The sequence below is a fragment of the Sphaeramia orbicularis genome, chromosome 12, assembly GCF_902148855.1.
Source record: "Sphaeramia orbicularis chromosome 12, fSphaOr1.1, whole genome shotgun sequence".
Lineage (NCBI taxonomy): Eukaryota > Metazoa > Chordata > Actinopteri > Kurtiformes > Apogonidae > Sphaeramia > Sphaeramia orbicularis.
The window spans coordinates 11,350,523-11,371,432 of record NC_043968.1 but is presented as its reverse complement, the minus strand read 5'-3'; the positions used below and the strand labels follow the sequence as shown (position 1 = coordinate 11,371,432).

The 20,910-nt window shown below is 35.5% G+C and overlaps 1 protein-coding gene across 2 annotated transcripts in view; it reads left to right on the top strand.

The window, feature by feature from the left end:
* The window catches only part of LOC115430320 (carboxyl-terminal PDZ ligand of neuronal nitric oxide synthase protein), a 146,840-nt gene that overhangs the window by 111,055 nt on the left and 14,875 nt on the right, over positions 1–20,910 (top strand). The gene's annotated exons all lie outside the window — the stretch shown is intronic.

Below are 20,910 nucleotides of genomic sequence, written 5' to 3'. Positions count from 1 at the left end.
CGTCATCTTGTAATAAAGCCGCATTATGTAGTAAGGTGATGCATTTTGTAATAAACTACATCAACACATTTTGACACATTTTTATTTTTTTTTTAAATGTAATAACATGGTTCATTATGTAATAACAATCCAAATTAATATAATTTCAGAGCAATTTAGAAGAAATTAGTCACAGGAGCTACAGGTAATGGAATCAGAACTGTTGAGCCACATTATGTAATAAATTCCCATTATGTAATAAAAGTTCAAAATGTAATAAGAATGTCACGCCATCTTGTAATAAAGCTGCATTATGTAATAAACTGACGCATTTTGTAATAAACTTCCTCAATGCATTATGTAGTAAATTTTTTTACATTATGTAGTAAGTTATTACAATTTGAGAAATTTATTACAAAATGTACTTGAAAAATTTTTATTTTCAGGAAAATGTGATGTGCTGAATTAATCTGTAAACTGTGCGGTTAAAGTTCTGATTCCATTACCTGTAGCTCCTGTGACTAATTTCTTCTAAATTGCTCTGAAATTATATTGATTTGGATTGTTATTACATAATGAATCATGTTATTACATTTTTTAAAAATAAAAATGTGTCAAGTGCATTTTTTAATACATTTCTCAAACTGTAATAACTTACTACATAATGTGAAAAAATTTACTATATAATGCGTTGACATAGTTTATTACAAAATGCTTCAGTTTATTACATAATGTGGCTTTATTACAAGATGACGTGACATTCTTATTACATTTTGAAGTTTTATTACATAATGGGAATTTATTACATAATGCGACTCAACAAGAACTTTAACCACACAGTTTAAAGATAAAAATGAAAATGTGTCGAGTAGATTTTGTAATACATTTCTCAAATTGTAATAACTTACTACATAATGCGAAAAAAATTTACTACATAATGCATTGAGGTAGTTTATTACAAAATGCGTCAGTTTATAACATAATGCGGCTTTATTACAAGATGACGTGGGATTCTTATTACATTTTAAATTTTTATTACATAATGGGAATTTATTACATAATGCGGCTCAACAAGGCAGGCAAATGATTCCAAGGAAATGAGCTACTGGGATCCAGTTCTCAAAAAGAACCGGTTCTCAATTCCCATCCCTACACACACACACACACACACACACACACACACACACATACACACACACACACATACACACGCCAAATAGTGAACCAGTCAGTTTGTATTTGAGGTAACCAGGCTACACAGTCCATACACAGCCTGTAGCTTTTAGCGTTATTAGTGGAGAACAGCTCAACTCAGCAGAAAAACGGCCCGGAGCTAATGAAAGTGTGACTGTAATCAGGGGATTGCAGAACACAGGGAGAGAAGGGATGGGGTAAGACAAACAAAGAGGGGATCAGGTTCGAGGTTGACAGAGGAAGAGCTTATGAGAAACACCAAAACTCTGTCAAGCTTTCATCCCGATGTTCCCTTTTTTTTCGTGAAATAACTCATTTTGAAAAGCTATTAAAGCCCGCGTAAAGACGGTAAGCGGAGTCGTTTTCTTGGGAATAATTCACGATGAAAGTGTTTTTGCTTTTCAGGGATGTTCTCTCTCTCTGTTATCTCTCACTTTCTCACACATTTTTATCTTGTAAAAGTGCTTTCTATACTGTACCTTTCACTGAGTGCCTGAATGCCTTGGCATCCAGCTCAGTGACACACATGCACCCCCTTACCTTCAGTGTACTGTATATACGGCACCACTGTATGTAATTACTTTTTAATGAGATTTTTAATGAGCTTTTAATCTCCACAAAGCCATCACAAAGAGCAGCTAAAAAACATTTACTATGTAATATCAAGCAGAGCTCTCAAGCAGGACAGACTCTTTAGCCCAGTTTTTTTTTTTTATCCCATAACCCCCCCCCCCCCCCCCCCCCCCCAAACCACCACCTCCTTATTTTGGCTCTCCTCTCGCTTTTCCTCTCTCCCTCTCTTAAAGAAATCCAACATCTCCAAGGGGATCGTGTTAAAGTAGATTTCAGAACAGGCATGGAGAAATATAAGCAGTTAAAATGGACTGGTGGTGCAGTGTGTGTGTGTGTGTGTACATGGTGTGCATGTGGATGTGTTATTGTGGGTGTCTGTTCTGTTTATGTATGTGTGTTTGTCTGGGCCTACAGCTTATCCACTACAGACACTGTGTGGTTTCAGAGTCTTAGCCAATCCCAGCTCCCATCCCTTCACAACCTGAAACCTTATCCCTCTACACATGTCAGAATATATTTTTGACATAACCAGAGGGGAGAAAAAAAAATAGAAGACAAAAGGAAACTTCCAAAGAGAGCCTGTTTGTTAATGGATATTTCCAGCTGAGCATTAGATTCATGTGGGTGTGTGTTTGTGTGTCCGCCAGACTTAAAACCTCTCCTCCATTTATTGGTAATTATGTAACAACCATCATCTTTCTTTTTTTTGTTTTTTTTTTCTATCTGTCATTCTTCCCTCATGCGTCTTCTTAGAGATTTACCACAAGGCCATTTTATATCCTGTCTCTGGAGTGTCTTTTGTCTCTGCCGTCACATACGCCCTCTTTTATTTGCTTCTCATCCTGAGTGACATCATCTTTATGTTCACATATCTGTATAATGCAAAGAAAAAGTATAACGTCAAGTTTGTTCTTCATCCAAACAGACACTGGCGACCAAAGGCATGTACTGATCTAAAATGTTTAATAACTTTTGAGCCACTAAGCCTATTAATCCATGTAAATAATTGGTGTAAAATACAGTTTGTCGTCTTTTCATGGTCATCAGATATGACCCATTTGGACGTTCAGAGGCTCAGTAGTTACCGTGGAAACACCGTCATCTTCTACAGCAGTGGTTCCCAACCTATTTTGGCTCGTGACCCCATTTTAACATCACACATTTCTGGCGACCCCAGACTTTCAAAACAGAGACATTTTTTTTACTGAAATTAATTTAATTTTCCTTGGTCAGGATATGTACAGTCAGTCCAGCTTGTGTTTACAAGGCTGATAATTAATACTGAACAAACAAGAACTCAAAATGTGAATTATGAAAGAGCTGCAGCATCTTAACCCTTAGGGGTCTGAGCCTATTTTGGCTGTTTTTCAGTTCTTTTGATTTTGTCTATATATACTATACCGTATAAAGAAGTATTTATTATACCCATGTTTGGTATCTTCTTTGTCAGCACAACTTCATCTATCTCATCTGTCTATTATTTTTTCACTTCAACCTACTATATCAATACAAAAGGCCAAAAAACACACAAAAAATATAAAATCTGATTTGAAAAATGTTTATAATTTATTGCATAAATGACACAAAGATGCTTAATGAACCTTTTAAAAGACTCTAAAAGAGAATATTGGTTCCAAATATTAAGTATATAAAATCAAAACTGTAATAAATTAAAACTATACTCAAATATTTGACTTAAAAGCATATCTTTACAAAGGTGTTTTCTCCAGTTTTCTCAATCAATTACTAGAAATTTCAGGTGGCCCCATTTGAATTCCAGGAGACCCCATGTGGGGTCCCAACCCCAAGGTTGAAAAACACTGTTCTACAACATTGATTCACCAGTAAAACCCATGAAGTTGGATCAATGACAGTGGATGGAGATGCTTGTTTTTATGTTCAGTTAATGATTGATTTACTGAAAAAGTAACTTTTTAATCAGTTTAATCTGATCTGAATCAGTAATCTGATCTTTTATTAGCATCTACATGATCAGTAAATTAAATAAAGGAAAACACCTAATTTTCACTGAAAAAAAAACAAAATACAGAAGATGGTATTACAACAAATGGTGATAAATCACTTAAGGAAGGTTAAATATAGAGAAAAATTCATTTGCAAACTGCCACAAAAGTAACACTACGTCCTTATGGATATAAAAATATTACAATTTTACAAAGTAACACTAGAAGAGAGTTCAGTAGAATAAAAATGAAACTAGATAAAATATGAATGACAGTGGATGGACACACTTGTATTTACATTCAGTTATCGATATCTTTGCTGAAAAAGTCACTTTTTCATCAGCTTATCTGTTTTTGATTTAACAGCCCTCAATTTTATACTCAGCTTTTTATGAACATCTGCATGATCAGTAAATTAAAAAAAAAAAAAAAAGGAAAATACCTTATTTTCACTGAAAAAGACACAAAATACAGAAGATAATATTACTATAAATGGTGATAAATCACTTAAGGAAGGTTAAATATAGAGAACAATTCATTTGTGAACTGCCACAAAAGTAACACTGGGTCCTTATGGATTAAAAAAAATTACAATTTTAACAAAGTAACATTAGAATAGAGCTCAGTAGAATAAAAATAAAACTGGATAAAATATGAATGACAGTGGATAGACACACTTGTATTTACATTCAATTATTGATATCTTTGCTGAAAAAGTCACTTTTTCTTCAGTTTTCTCTGTTTCTGATATAATAACTCGCAACTGTAATCTGAGCTTTTATTAGCATCTACATGATCAGTGAATTAAATAAAGGAAAATACCTAATTTTCACTGAAAAAGTCACAAAATACAGAAGATGATATTACAACAAATGGTGATAAATCACTTAAGGAAGTTTAAATATAGAGAAAAATTCAGTTGCGAACTGCCACAAAAGTAACACTGGGTCTGTATGGATTAAAAAAAAATTACAATTTAACAGAGTAACATTAGAACAGAGCTCAGAAGAATAAAGATAAAACTGGATAAAATAGGAATGACAGTGGATGAACACACTTGTATTTACATTCAATTATTGATATCTTTGCTGAAAAAGTCCCTTTTTCTTCAGTTTTCTCTGGTTTTGATTTAACAACCCTCAATTTTATACTGAGTTTTTTTTATGAACATCTACATGATCAGTAAATATAGGAAAATACATAACCCTGAAAGTAATAGGTGAGGTGACCAAAAAGTGTATATGAATGGTTTGTCTGGATGTTTTGTGTTATTGTAAAAATATACTGAAGAAAAGGTGTGTTAACAAAGCAAAGGAAGCAGATTTAATTTAAATATTAGTTTGCGGGGTGGGAGTCAATAAGTTATACTTCTTCCCACTCCTTTTCGAGCGCAGAAAAATTTTCTTTGACTATGTTGCATGGTTCTTTGTTATCTGATGATTCTATGTGCTCGAAATAAAACTACACTAATACTACTATTACTATTACTACTACTATTACTACACACTACTTCTAATCGGTTAATCTAAATTGCCCATAGGTGTGAATGTGACAGTGGTTGTTTGTCTCTATATGTTCAGCCCTGTGATGAACCGGCGACATGTCCAGGGTGTACCCCGCCTTCGCCCATAAGTAGCTGGGATAGGCTCCAGTGACCCCCCTGACCCTAGTGAGGATGAAGGAGGTTCAGAAAATGAATAAAGTGGAAAAAATGCAAAATACAGAGAATAATACTATAATGAACGGTGACAAATTGGGTAAGGAAGGTTGCATGTAGAGAAGAATTTATTTGGGAAGTGCCACAAAAGTAGCACTGGGTCTTTATGGGTTAAAGGTTTAATGTGCATAAATACATTTTCATTAGTTTGTAATCATGTGAAATTACAAATCAGTGCATTTTCCTTGCCTTGGATTGAGCTGTTTATATCTACAGAATAGGGTTTGGACATTTTTCTAAACAGTTTGAGAGTAAACTAATCACCAGACTGGATTATTACACCAGATTTTACCACAAGGTGTCACACTTAACTTAGCAGATGCTCCAGAGTGAGAACCATGACATTTTTCCTGTAATATTTACATGTTGCCTGATCTGCATTTTTCAGCTTCACGTCTTTCATCAGCTTCAAATCTCAAAGGCTGCCACTCTGTCTTGCTGCACATCAAGTTAAAAAACAAAGCAATGTGTCCATCTTCGTCTTCCCTCCACTGAAATTTGATCTCTTTTATCTTGTCGCCTATAAATTTTTCATGGGAAGTCCAACAATAATCAGTTCGGTTTGACTGTGTCTAAACTAAGGTTATTCTCGTTAACGAAAACTAACAAAATGACGAAAACTAGAATTGTAAAAACATTTTCATTAACTGAAATAATAAAAACTATAATTAAAAGAAAAAACAATAACTAACTGAAACTGTATTATGTGTTTACAAAACTAACTAAATCGCATAAAAAGGATGGATAAAATTCCCTTTGTTTTTGTTTTTGTCAATGTCGGATTAATATGAAATTGATTTATTTCACTCGAGCAATTTTAGCTGCTGGCACCATATGATATTTAACGGTCCATCACTCCTCGTCACTTGTGGTTTCCAGTCGTCTTCTGGTCCCCACTCTACGGCGAAGAAGATAAAAGATATTAAAAAAAACTAAAACTTAACTAAAACTAAGCATTTAGAAAATAACGAAAACTAATAAAAACTAGCAAACCTGCTCTAAAAATGAATTAAAACTAAGTGAATTAGAGAAAAAAAAAGTCAACTAAACTATAATGAAAAATCCAAAACTATTAGAACCTTGGTCTTAACAAACATAATATTATGTCATTAACTGTATGGAATTCATGGAAAGAGGAACCATGACGTCACCCAGTGGGTTCTGAACTGCTGATTTGAGGCCAGTAGTTTCTGATTTAACCGTCGCCATGTTGGCTTTTTTGAGATGTGACTATATTTGGACAAATTGGGTGGAGCTATGGGAGCCTGAAGGGTCAGAGGTGAGCTAATTCTAAACAGTAGCTCACTGACTTGGTAAAACATTGAAATTTATGAAATATTGTTTATTTAAGTAATAAAACCTTATAACCACCACAAAAAAAACACCTGTCAGGAAAAAATGACTTTCATAGAAAAAATAGAAACTGTGAAATCTGGTGAGTAGCCTGTCAATCAAAGCCCAACATGGCAGATATCAGAGTCTTTGACCTGAAATCTGATTAATGGAGGAAAAATTTTACAACGGAGCAGATCACTTATTAGAGCAGCCGAATAAAACGGATGATACACGAATGACTCACGAAAAAAATATTGCCTATTTGTCAAGACTAGTTCAGTGGAAGTCTATGGGATTCGGGGCTTTTTGGATCCAAACCCAGCAGCAATCAGGTGAATTACAACTTTAAGATACTTTTGCGCTGACTTCATTTTGGAGCTCTTGTCCTTACCGCTTCTGTTCTGTTAATCATGTTGTCATTTTGCTTATTACTAAGTTGGATTGAGCGCCATGACATCATTGCACAGGTTTAACTCCTACGACAAAAGGACCAAGTCACCTCTAAGTAGTCTGCTATGTTGCACTGCCAGGTTTCTACAGTGGATCAAAACAAAATTCCTCTTTATCTTCTTTTTTTCATTTAACCCATAAAGACCCTGTGTTGTTTTTGTGGCAGTTCCAAAATATTTTTTTTCTCTATATTTAACTTTCCTTAACCTGTTAAACCTTGACCATATTTTCAGGGGAAAAACACCTAAACAGACATACCCAAAGTAAATGAAGAATTACTTCACAATAATAAGGTTCATATGGATGTTCTTGGTGTCTATGGACATTTGCAAGATTACCAAGATAATTTTCATTTGTTCCATTGGCAGATTTTTTTTTTTTGCTAGAATTAAGCAAAAACTCTTGAATTAAGCAAAAAAAAAAAAAAAAAAAAAAAATCTGCCAGTGGAACCAGGGAAAATTATTTCCCATTTCTTCCTAGATATTTCTTGAAATGATACATGCATCTTCATTCTAAAGACTCTAAACCCTGACCATATTATCAGGGGAAAAACGCCTAAAAAGACATACTCAAAGTAAATGAAGAATTACTTCACAATAATAAGGTTCATATGGATGTTTTTGGTGTCTGTGGACATTTAGAGACCTCACAGAATCTATTCCCATTGTCTAAAATATTGTATCTATTACTATGCCTGAGTAAACTGTAACAAACTAAAAGAGAAATTAGAATTTTTTATCCTCGCCTGTTTTTTTTTTCGGCTGGATTGACGATGATATGCATAAATTAATTGTTCGTGTCGGAGATTTTTAATAGCGTATATTTCACCCCATAAAGATTAAAAATCATGTTTGAACATTAAAGTTTGTACTAAAATACACTTTTGATGTACTTTTATTAACATTAGGGTCTAAACTTTGAGCAAAAGTTGAAAAAAACATTCATTGTCCTGATTTATTATATTTTTTATAGTAGATGAATATTAATATAATTGTTTCGGCCCGCGGGCAGGCTGATAGGGCTAAAGGGGTTAAATGATTTATCACAATTTATTATGATGTAATCCTCTGTGTTTTGTGTTTTTCAGATTAAAGTCAGATTAAAGTTCAGGGTTATTATATCAAAAATAGAGAAAACTGAAGAAAATGTGACGTTCTGCAAAATCTATCGTTAACTGAATATAAAACAAGTGTGTCCATTCACTGTCATTGATCCAACTCCATGGGTTTTACTGGTGAATTAATGTTGAATAAAATGACGGTGTTTCCATGTTCACTACGGAGCCTCTGAATGTCCAAATGAAAAGATGATAAAAATGCATTTTTACACCAATTATATAGAATAGAATAGAATAGAATAGAATAGAATAGAATAGAATAGAATAGAATAGAATAGAATAGAATAGAATAGAATAGACTTTATTTGCCATTTGCACAGATACATAGCAGTATAGGCACATTGGAATTCTTGTGCATTTCCCTGAGTCAGAAAAGAGAGCTCGAGCCAAAAAGTAAAGATATAACAAAAGGACAGGCAGATACAAAACATAGCTAAAACCGACAAGAAAACAGTTATTGCACTTATGGCTCAGATGCACTTTTGTAACAGTATAGTATTATATACAAAGGAGGGTAACAGTAGTGATAATAAGTGTCCTGGGAGGTAAACAAGTTATTGCACATTTGAATTAAAGAAAAAAGTACTGTGACCTATAGTCAGGTTATTGCATTCAGGTTATTTACATGTATTGATAGGATTAGTGGTTCAGAAGTTATTAAACATTTTAGATCAGTTGATGGTTGTGGCTTTTAGGGTCTTTTTTGGTTAATAGAGCAGTGGTTCCCAACCTTTTTTGGCTTGTGAACCCATTTTATTAGCAAAAATTTCTGGCGACCCCAGACATTCAAAACGGAGAATTTTTTTAAGCTAAAATTAATTTGTTTTTGATCATGAAATAGTTTGCAAATAAACGTTAATTTTAGACAACATTTAGTCTATATAATGTATATTATTATGGACGGAGGCAGAAAAGCCAGGTGTAGATTACTGCACAAAGTGAGAATTTGATTTTCCTCGGTCAGGATATGTACAGTCAGTCCAGCTTGGATTTACAAGGCTGACAATTAATACTGAACAAACAAGAACTCAAACTATGAATTATGAAAGAGCTGCAGCATCTGAAACTGACCACAATGAACATTTGACAGATGAACAGAACCACAGTGCTTCAGTTTCAGCTTCACAGTTTGTCATGTCTTTTATGGACACCATATATTTTTTATTAGTTTTTTTATTTATTTTATTTTTTTTTAAATCAATTACTAGAAATTTCAGGTGACCCCATTTGAATTCCACATGGGGTCCCGACCCCAAGGTTGAAAAACACTGTAAATAGAGGGTGGCATCCAACATTAAGGTACATAACCGCCTTCTACTCAATCGTGGATTGGCGTTATTATAAGATAAGATAAGATAAGATAAGATATTCCTTTATTGATCCCACAATGGGGAAATTCACAGTGTTGTCAGCAGCAAACATACACATAAATATACACATACACGTAAAACAAACAGTGATATAAATTGGATTAAAAAAGTGTTTAAAAGGAGAGTGCAAATACGGTTTGATATGAATGTAGTGCAAATGGTTATAAATATAAAAAAATATATATAGATGCAGATTTGAATATACACAGATTTGGACAGGTGCGGTTTTAGATATATAAATATGGTGCCTATAGACTGTGATGCATATATGTACAGGGTGGGGAAGCAAAATTTACAATATTTTGAGCCAGGGATTGAAAGACAGTGTATGACCAATTACTTTATTGAAAGTCATGAGAATTTATTTGCCACAAGAAAATTGACATAATAGAAAATGTTTTTATTCTATGTGTCCTCCTTCTTTCTCAATAACTGCCTTCACACACTTCCTGAAACTTGCGCAAGTGTTCCTCAAATATTCGGGTGACAACTTCTCCCATTCTTCTTTAATAGTATCTTCCAGACTTTCTCGTAATAGTTTTGCTCATAGTCATTCTCTTCTTTCCATTATAAACAGTCTTTATGGACACTCCAACTATTTTTGAAATCTCCTTTGGTGTGACGAGTGCATTCAGCAAATCACACACTCTTTGACGTTTGCTTTCCTGATTCCTCATATGGGCAAAAGTTTCTGAAAAGGTATGGATAATAGTGTTAGGTATGATTACGACATCAATATATGTTTGGTTTCAAAACAATTGACGTAGTGCCTGCTGAGAAAAAACAACTAAATGTTCATTGTAAATTTTGCTTCCCCACCCTGTACCTGTAACGAAACAGGCTGAGCTGTGTCCACTGTAGGTGAAGGATGAAGGGGGTATTCTGTTGGTTGCAGTCTGCAGCTCCCCCCCTGTATGTCAGTAAATATCACACAGAGAACCTTAAAACAGAAACATTCTTGGAGTCCGTTAGTGAATGTATGCTGTGTATGTGTGACCTTTTGCTGTGTGGAGCTGCTAATGCTGTGCAGCTTATGTGGCTCAACTGGATCTTTTTAATCTCACTAAAGCGAAGGAAAAATAGCAAAATGGAAAATCTAGCTTCATTGTGTTATTGAGTTTCCTCCACCAAACTCCTTTGCATTACCTTTTGGCACAGCTCCTCCCTCCTTCCCTCCTTCCCTCCCTCCACTGCATGGCAAATTTTTATTGCTTCCATTTGCTTTTGTTTTCAGGATTTCCCCGGTGAATCGATGTTTACAGCCTGAGTGGCCTTTTATTTTATGTTGCTCGCACTACTCTGTCAGTCCTCTACTGTACTGGTTAACAGAGCCGTGGAATCTGTCCATTTCACCTTATCGGTTCTCTTTAGCTTTAAATCTACAAGGAGTTATGGCCCAAACTGGACTACAGTGTGGACTACATGTGTCTGTACGCACGCTGCAAAACTACACAGGAAAAATTACTGAGCATTTTTTCAAGAGTCAAAAGTATTTTCCTGAAACAGAGTAAATTTAGCCTTATTTTGAGTATATTTGGTTCTATATTGAGTTTGGAGAGCTCTACCCAAAGAGTGACTTTTACTCTTTTTAGAGAGGGACTAAATGTTATCTGAGTAGAGTAATTTTTTTTTTCAATTGGAGCAAATTTCCAGTGTATGTACCAACGTTATTATCGTGAATGAAAACAGTTCATCACTTCTCGTCACTTGTGGTTTCCAGTCGTCTTCTGGTCCCCACTCTACCTGGAAACATGGAGACTAAAGTTGGGAGAATGCAGCAGAGTCCTGTCTGGGATTTATTTGAATACGACGACAGAGAAGAAGAGTAAAGATATAAATAAACTAAAATTAAGCATTTAGAAAATAACGAAAACTACTAAAAACTAGCAAACCTGCTCTAAAAACTATTTAAAACTAGAAGCACTCGGAGAGCGCAGACCTCCGCCAAGGCTGATCAGTGCCCCCCCCCGTGGGCCCCCCCACGCCAAAGAGGTTATGTTTTTGCCAGGGTTTGTTTATTTGTTTGTCTGTCTGTCTGTTTGTCTGTCCGTTAGTGTGCAACATAACTCAAAAAGTTATGGACAGATTTTGGCACTGTATGACACTTCACGATCTGTCACTTCTCATCACTTGTGGTTTGGAGTCGTCTACTGGTCCCCAGTCTACCTGGAAACATGGAGACTAAAGCTGGGAGAAAGCAGCAGAGTCCTGTTTGGGATTTATGGGAATATAGACTGTAAAAAAAAAAAAAAAAAATCCGTAAAAAAACAGTATTGTTCCGGCAGCAGGGGTGCCGAAAAAATACTGTTAAATAACGGAAAATAACCATCTCATAAAAATACGGTAATTTTCCATAATTAAAATACAGTTTTTTGCCCTAACTTTACATTTTGCATATTTTTTTTACTTTTTAATGTTTAATAAAGAATGTTTACATGTATTAAAACAATCAAATTAGATATAAATATATATATAAATAATTTTCAGTGAGGCTAAGTTGTCCAATCCACTGATAAAAACTGTATTTTGACAGTTTATCAGTGCTTACACATGTTATACATTCACAAAAACACATTTATTCAACCTTTTTGTTGTGAAACCTCCCGTCATTACACAAGATATTTGTCAATTAACAAACAAGTCTTGTTAAACTTACAGAACAAATACTTCTTTTACGGTTAATTGTCATTGTCATTTTATCTCGTTTTATTATTTTTTTCACAGTATTAAACTTTAAATTAACAGTTTAATCTCATAAATAGAAAAGAAATATTTGTGAAGTTACAACACATTTGCAAATGTAATTTAACTGAATTTTTCTGTGGAAAAAAAAATCTTTTAAAAAATGGAAATTTTTTGGTTATTCACAGTTACAGTTTTTCATGTTATTTTACATTTGACGTGTAAAATCACAGTCTATTTTTGTAATTTCATCGATATTTTCCTGTATCTTAAAAATACAGGAAAAATCTGTAAAATAAACGGTAAAAATTATGTTAAATTTTAGATTTTTTTTTTTTACAGAGTAACAGAGAGGAAAATAAAAGATTTGACGAAACTAAAATTAATACTTAAACTAAACTAAAACTAAGCATTTAGAAAAAAAATGAAAACTAATAAAAACTAACAAATCTGCTCTAAAAACTAATTAAAACGAACTGAATTAGAGAGAAAAAAAAGTCAAAACTAAATAAAGCTAAACTATAATGAAAAATCCAAAACTATTATAACCTTGGTATGTGCTGAACAACATGTAGTGAGTGAGTCAGGATTTACACAACAAACCAAAGCACGGTCAAAACAGGATGGAACGGTCTTAATGGTCTTAAAATACATCTTGTGGGCCTAACGTTTAACCATGTAACTGCAACTTTGAGTCACTGACTTTATCTGACACACATGGGAAACACGGCAGAACGCCCACACCAGCTAAAAACAGACACATATGGTAGCCAGCTTATACCAACCAGTATATATATCATTCACTTTTGAGTCATCCTTTCCTGTATCATACATTGCATAATCAAATTTCCTGAACCTAGCTTGTGATCATCCTTTCCCCCCCATCCGTTTTTTGTCTTTCCTCTTCACAATTATCACTATCGTCTATTTGTCAGATCCGCACCAGCAGCCCCCGTTGGTCGGTAATTCAATTGGCACGGATGTGATGGGAGTGTAATGGATGATGTTTCCAGGCGTTTCGAGGGAAGACGATACGAAAGGGGGTGGTGGTGGTGGGGGTGGGGTGGGGGGGGTGTTGGAGCAGTTGGATTTATGCACATAGGTAGAAGCCGAGGCTCGCAGAAAGATTTATCCATTTCTTAGACTTATGTTGGAGGGCATGTGATAGTGACGTAGCAGGAGAGTCGGACTGTCAATCACTGAGGAATATCAGACAGGCGACCACAGTTGCACTTCAGAATACCGCTGTTTGATTTCTGTTTTACAGTTTGCAGCTCTCATTTTACACTTGAAGACTCTCACATTCATCCTCCTACTTGTGTCAACATCCCACGCATACTCGGAAAAGGGGCTGTGAGTTAATTTCTTTACAACAGCAACAGGATGCAGCCCCTGTGCTGAGTTGAAAACAGTTTCTTTAAAGCACAGGTGTCAAACATGCGGCCCGGGGGCCAAATCCGGCCCGCCAAAGGGTCCAGTCTGGCCTTTGGGATGAATTTGTGAAAAGCAAAAATTCCACTTAGATATTAACAATCCTTTTAGTTCAGGTTCCACATTCAGACAGATTCAATCTCAAGTGAGCAGGACCAGTCAAATACTATCACAATAACATATAAATAATGACAACTCCAAATTTTTGTCCCTGTAAATGTAAATATTTTCATGTATTTACACTAAAACAAAGTATAATTTCGCAAAAAAATGTGAATAACCTGAACAAATATAAACAACCTGAAATGTCTTAAGTAAGTACAATTTTAACAATATTCTGTCTGTTTGTAGATCCACTGTGATCTGTAAGTTATAATGTACGTGTGGAAAGGATAAACTGAGGCATAATAGTGTTAAGATTACACTTATTTTTTCAGTTTGTTCATGTTATTCACATCGTTTGAAAGGATAGTTTGTAGATGTAAACCTTTTCATAATGTAAATTTACTTTTTTCGCTCTAAAACAGAGAAAACTTTTGGAGTTGACATTATTTATTAGGCCTGTAATGGTACACGTACCGAACCGAACTGTTTCGGTACACACCTGTTTGGTTCGGTACACAGCTGTACCGAAACAGCACAGTATGTTGACAAAAAGAAAAAGGAAGTAAAGACATTGTTTGATGCAAAACTTTAAATCCGCGCAAGTTTCACACGGACATATTGAAGGACGTACACGTTGACCCGAAATACAAAATAGCAGCTGATATAAGGTAAAACAAAAAACAACAAATATGATGTCAACCTGGAAGGAAGAGACTGAAGATGCTTTGTCATCATTACAGTCCAGTTTGGATCACTTCAGGTCACGGTGAAAGACAACAATGAGGACAGAGACGGTGATAAGACGGACACTGTTTACCACCTATGAACTACGGTAGTTCTAAAACACTTACACTAGCTCTGTCTGTGTCTCTCACGCACGCTGTATAACAGAGGAATAGAACTCAGAGTTGGCCATTGAAAGTATGTAAAAATAAAGTTTCATTTTCGTTTCACACCAGCGTTAGTTACGTTAGTTATGGACCGGACCGCACCCCCCCAACCCCCCCGGCTCCGACCCAAAAAACAAAACAAAAAAACAACAAACAAACCATCCCCCAGGCAAATCGCACCTTGCACGCACGCACACACACACACACACACACACACACACACACACACACACACACACACACAGGTACACAAAGTGGCCTAAACAGTTTGTTCTTTGTCCTAAAACAAATAATTTGATTAAGTTTGTTGTCAATGTTTCTCTTCAGTTTGTTAAAACAGAACTGAGACACATTGGGCTGTTGCAATGTGTTTGGCCCTTGTCGGCCACCATATTAAGTACACACGAGTGCTAAATCACTGGTCCATCAGTCAGGCATGGTCAGTGACATGATGCCTCTTTTTCGGCCTGTTCCAGCACTGGTAGTGACGCACAGTCATTGATTTGTCCGATTACCTGAGCCAGGGGCGCCGCTACCAATTGTGGGCCCCATGAAAGGTAAACGTTATGGACCCTTTCATAAAATTCAGTATCTTGTTGATTTGTCGGGGGGTGCGGTGCATACATAACGTCATTTACGCTAGCATGAAAATGAAACTGAAACTTAACATACTTTCAACGTCCAACTCCCGACTTCTGAGCCCCTCTTATACATCGGATCTTGCATGAAATTTTCACAACTTGTAGCCTGTATCCACTGGACCCCCTCCACTGATCTATGGGCCCCCCACAAAGGCTGGGCCCCATGAATTTGTCATGTTTATCCCCCCTTATCGGCGCCCCAGACCTGGACTGTGATGGACTGGTCACTGACCCAGTGCAGCAGACACCGGTCTAACATGACACATTACACTGGTCTACCAGGAAAATGCTTCCAGAATAAAAGTAATGAAATTTTACCACATGAGAGTCACTGATAAAGAAAAATCAAGTCAAAAATGCTGGTTGGCTGAACTTTCCAAGATACAGCCTTGGGTCAAAATGTGAAATTCAAGAATTAACGAGAGAATGGGTTTGACTCAAAAGGAATATTTGTCTCAGAGCTACAAGATCTACTTCAAAACACCGTCTGCACATTAGAATACATTCACTTTACAGGTTCTATTTAGTGGAAGATTTATAAAACTATTATATAAATGTACATAAACCAATATATATGTGTAATAACACTTAATCATAAACCCTGAAAACATCAGCAAACCGGCACTTTTGTCATTTATTTTCCAATTAATCTTATTAAAATATGTAACATTTAGCACATTTAATCTCTGAAGCAAATCATTTCTAAAAAATTGTAGACCAGTGTTATCGGCCGGTGCTGGGTTGCGTCTCTATGACAATGACGCAGTGCAAAGCTTAAGGCTGCACAAACAAACACATGCTTTCCACTCAATCTCGCTCATGACTGCTGCTTGTTTACTTGAACTTCCAGCCGGCAATGACTGCTCCCCATAGGTTCTGCTCACACCTGTAATTCACATAATAAAAAGGTCCAGTGTGGTGCATTTATGGCAATTTAAATATATATATATATATATATATATATATATACATATATATATTTAATCGAATTTGCGCCTCTCTTGTAAAACACAAAGCACAATTAATGTCATAAACATGACCATAAGGTAGGGTGTCTCATCATCTACAGAAACAGTTGTTTCTCAGTTCGAATTTGTGTCTGTCTGAGTTGTTAAAGTTTATGTTTTACTCATTACATGGAAAGATAAGAAAGAGTCTTCACTTTTTTAATGTCTCCACCTGTCAATTTAATGTGGATAAACGGCAACAGTATGAATTAAGACTATCTTCTAATTAACCCTTAGGGGTCCACAGTCACAGCCCCGTGACTCAATCACATGACATTTTCAACACGTTGTAGCGTCGGAGGTCATTCACGTGGACCACTGTGGATAATTACATTCGAAAGGGTGGACTTGAAACACTCTCCCACTTTTTATTTGATGTTGATAGAGCAAATACAACTGAAGATATGACAGTTTGAACTCAGAGCAAACAAACGTGAATAAAAGTATGTAAATGAGGTGGGGGGTGTTATATTTCTGACCATATCGTTTTTCAGTATGGAAAAAATTGGCCGAATCTGTGGATTCTAATCCACAGACTACATTAGCATTGCAGGTAACGGTGCGGATGTCCCCCACCTGAACCAGATACATAAACTGGGAGGACCGGGGGATGGGGGGTGAGAAAACACCTCATTAAAGATCTGCTTTTATGTCAAATATTTGAGTATAGTTTTAATTTATTACTATTTTGATTTCATATACCTAGTATTTGGAACCAATATTCACTTTTAAAGTCTTTGAAGAGGTTCGTTAAGCATTTCTGTGTTATTTATGCAGTAAATTATATACATTTTTCAAATCGGATTTTATATTTTTTTGGGGTTTATTTGGCCTTTTGTGTTGATATAGTAGGTTAAAGTGGAAAAAAATAATAGGCAGATGAGATAGATGAAGTTGTGCTGAAAAAAAAGATACCAAACATGGGTATAATAAACATTTCTTTATATAGTATATAAAGGCAAAATCAAAAGTACTCAAAAATGGTCAAAATAGGCTCAGACCCCTAAGGGTTACAATCAACCAGTTTATCATGGTATAACTTCCACTTATATATTGAAAATGAGAGAAGAAATAGCAGGTTTTGTGCTGCTCTCAGTGCATTCAGTGTGCCCACATCAGTGGTGAATAGAACCAGATCTGTCACAATTTAGTAACTTATGTTTACTGTCACACTGTGATAAAGAGTAGACCATATTTCCACAAATACAAAATAAAAAGCCATTTACAAGCTGAGTTGCTAATAATAGCTGATGTCGAGGTTGACACAAACAAATAAAAGCCAGTCCTCAATTACAGGCTGGGTTTAAAAAAATAATAATAACAACATGGATACAGGATTGATGGTGGCTGTGCTGACATTTAAGTACGACGTTCACCTCTGCAAGTTAAATTAATAGACTCAACAAAACAGTACAGCTACTTTGAACACTGTGTTCTATGTCACTCATCTGAAGTGTTATTTCAGTCACTGCAGGTGTATGTATCTTCAAGTAATTTTTAGAAACTTAACAGCGTGACAGGAAAATAATGTTTACGGAATAAAAGTTCTGTTAAGCAATGAATAGATTTTATTCAATTCAAGATTTTTGTTTTGAAAAAGAAAGCAACTGTTGGTAGAAAAGCACATTGCAGTACTTTTAACATCATAAATGCGATCGGATCAAAACGAGGTTTCAGACTAAGTAGGAACGTTCCTTGATATGTACGGGAATTTTGTGTTTTATGCGTTGTCAGAATTTAATCTGATATATGAGGATTTTTGAGTTACATAGGGAATCTGACATAGGAGTTTAGGGAAGGTGAAGGATGGAATAAAGAGGTGGGAGATTATAAATTAAACTTCATCCCGCTCCTTTTTGAATGTTTTTTTTTTTATTTTTATTTTTTTTATATAAATCTTTTGTTGTTTGATTTTATTGCAATATTCGAAATAAATAAATAAACAAACAAACATTTAAGATAAGATTTTATTGATCCCACCATGGGGAAGTTTCACAATTGACAGCAGCATTTTGACTTATTAACAGGAGAAATTAGAAAAAAAGGTCTGTCTGTAATTCAGACCTTCAGATACAGGTCTGAAAGCTCCTGCAGCTGAAGTCAATGAAGGCCTTAAAACATTTTATTCATATACATGTAATACACCTAGTGAAGAAGGAAAACAGTTATTGCCTTGAACACTGGACAACATAAATTAAAACAATACATTTTTTTTCTTGACATAATGTTTTTAAGTACTGTAACTGCCAGTGATGTGGAAATATGACATTTCTGTTAGTTTTATTCACGTGTTTTTTAACATGTGAATGGAGATGATTGGCACGATTATGCAAAACGACAGCACTTAGCACAAATAACTGCAGTATGGTGATTATGTAATAATTGTGACGAACCTAGGCAGGCCTACTCACTGTTGTCTGCTCATCCCCAGATCCTGTCTTTTTGCACACTGCCACTTGAGGGTGCCAAATTAAAAAAATGTTCATTTTCATTATGTTTTAGATCAGGGATGCCCAATCCTGGTCCTCAAGCTCTACTACCCTGCATGTTTTAGATGTTTCCCTCTTTCAGCGCACCTGACGGTCGTTACCAGGCTTCTGCAGAGCGTGATGATAGGCTGATCATTTGAATCAGGTGTGTCAGAAGAGGGAAACAACTTGAGGTGTGTTCACACCTACTTAGTTTGGTCCGTTTAAAACAGACCAGAGTTCGTTTGCTCCCTTGGTTCAGACCTTTTGGGCTGGTGTGAAAAAAAACCACAGAACTCTGTTACAGACCAAACAAGCGAACAGAGACCCAGCTGAAGAGGTGGTCTCAGCGTGGTTCCTGGTGCGGTTCGTTTGAGGTGTGAAAGCAGCCCAGACCCGATCCGACACAGTTGGTTTTTTGATAGTAATTTCTATAATATTACGAGAATAAAATATCCCAAAATACAATAAGATTCTTGCAGTACTCTATACTACTTTTTCCTAAGGGTATTTTTGATATTTGGTATTTATTACTATTGTGGAAATGGTGCATTATTAGTTCATATTGTCACTGTAGAAAGGCAGAGGTCAAAGGTCAAAGCCAGTATCATTTTCATTTATGTTCCTGGTAATTGAGCTTCAGTATGGGTATGGGTTGGATTCAGTGCTTATGCAAAACAGTAACATGCGGGCATTTCTTTTTCAGAACTCCAGTTAGATTTGTCTGTTGTGCTTGAAAAGAAAAATGAACGATTTCATCACCCCCAATAAACTTTACCTGCGTTAAGGAATTCTGTACCTGGCTAAACTTAACGGCGATATAAGATAGCTACACATAGGTAAGCAGTACGGAGCACTAATGCTTTTTGATAACAGTCTGTTGATATACGAGCATAATTCCAACGTCATACCTGTTACGTCTCGCGTGAAGAGCAACAGTCACAACATGATGTGCACACATGAGCGCTGTCCTCCGTAGCTGTCTTGCCCTGTGTCTTCGTCATTGAGAAATGAGTTCTACAATATTGTAAACCTGACGTTGCATCAAACGCTCTCGCTGCTCAAACATTTGTGCAAACGTCTGCATCTGTAAAAACCATATTGCCATGACGATAACAAAAACAGCACGCAAAATTATCATGATTCCCTCCTTTCACTTTGAACTTTGCGCTTTAATCAACGCTACTCATTTCTGTCCAGTGGATGAACGACCTCAGCACACGTGGTTTTGTTTACAGATTTTGGTCCAAAAAGGTACAATGTGAAAGTGAACCGCACCAAAAAAAAAAAAAAAAAGAAAAAAAAAGAAAAAGAAAAAACACATTTGGTCCAGCCCAAAGCAAGGGAACTATCAGACTTTCCTGGTGAGAATACATCCTAAAACAGGGGTGTCAAACTCATTTTCTTTCAGGGGCCACGTTCAGCCCAATTTGATCTCCAGTGGGTCGGACCAGTAAAATAATAACATAATAACCTATAAATAATGACAACTCCAGATTTTTTAGTGCAAAAAATAACATTAAATGATGAAACTATTTTCATTTTACACACTATCCAAAACAAAAAAGATGTGAATAACCTGAAAAAAAAAAAGAAATTTATGACGAAAAACAAGTACAATTTGATCAATATTATGCCTCAACTTATGATTTATACATGTGCATTACAGATCAGATCTACCGAGGCACAAAACAGGCACGATATTGTTAAAATTTTACTTATTTTTCTTTAGACATTTCAGGTTGTTCATTTGTGTTCAGGTTATTGACATTTTATTGTTAAAGGATATCAGAATTTAATGTTCTTTGCAATAAATTGGTGTTGCCATTATTTATAGGCATAATGTCCTATTATTTTTCTCACATTAAACCAAGAAGAAAATTTGGAGTCATTATTTCTAGCTTATTATGCTGTTATTTTTCAGTTTGATGCCCTTGACTGTTAATATCTTCAGGGTAATTTTTGCATTTTGCATTTTGTAAATTC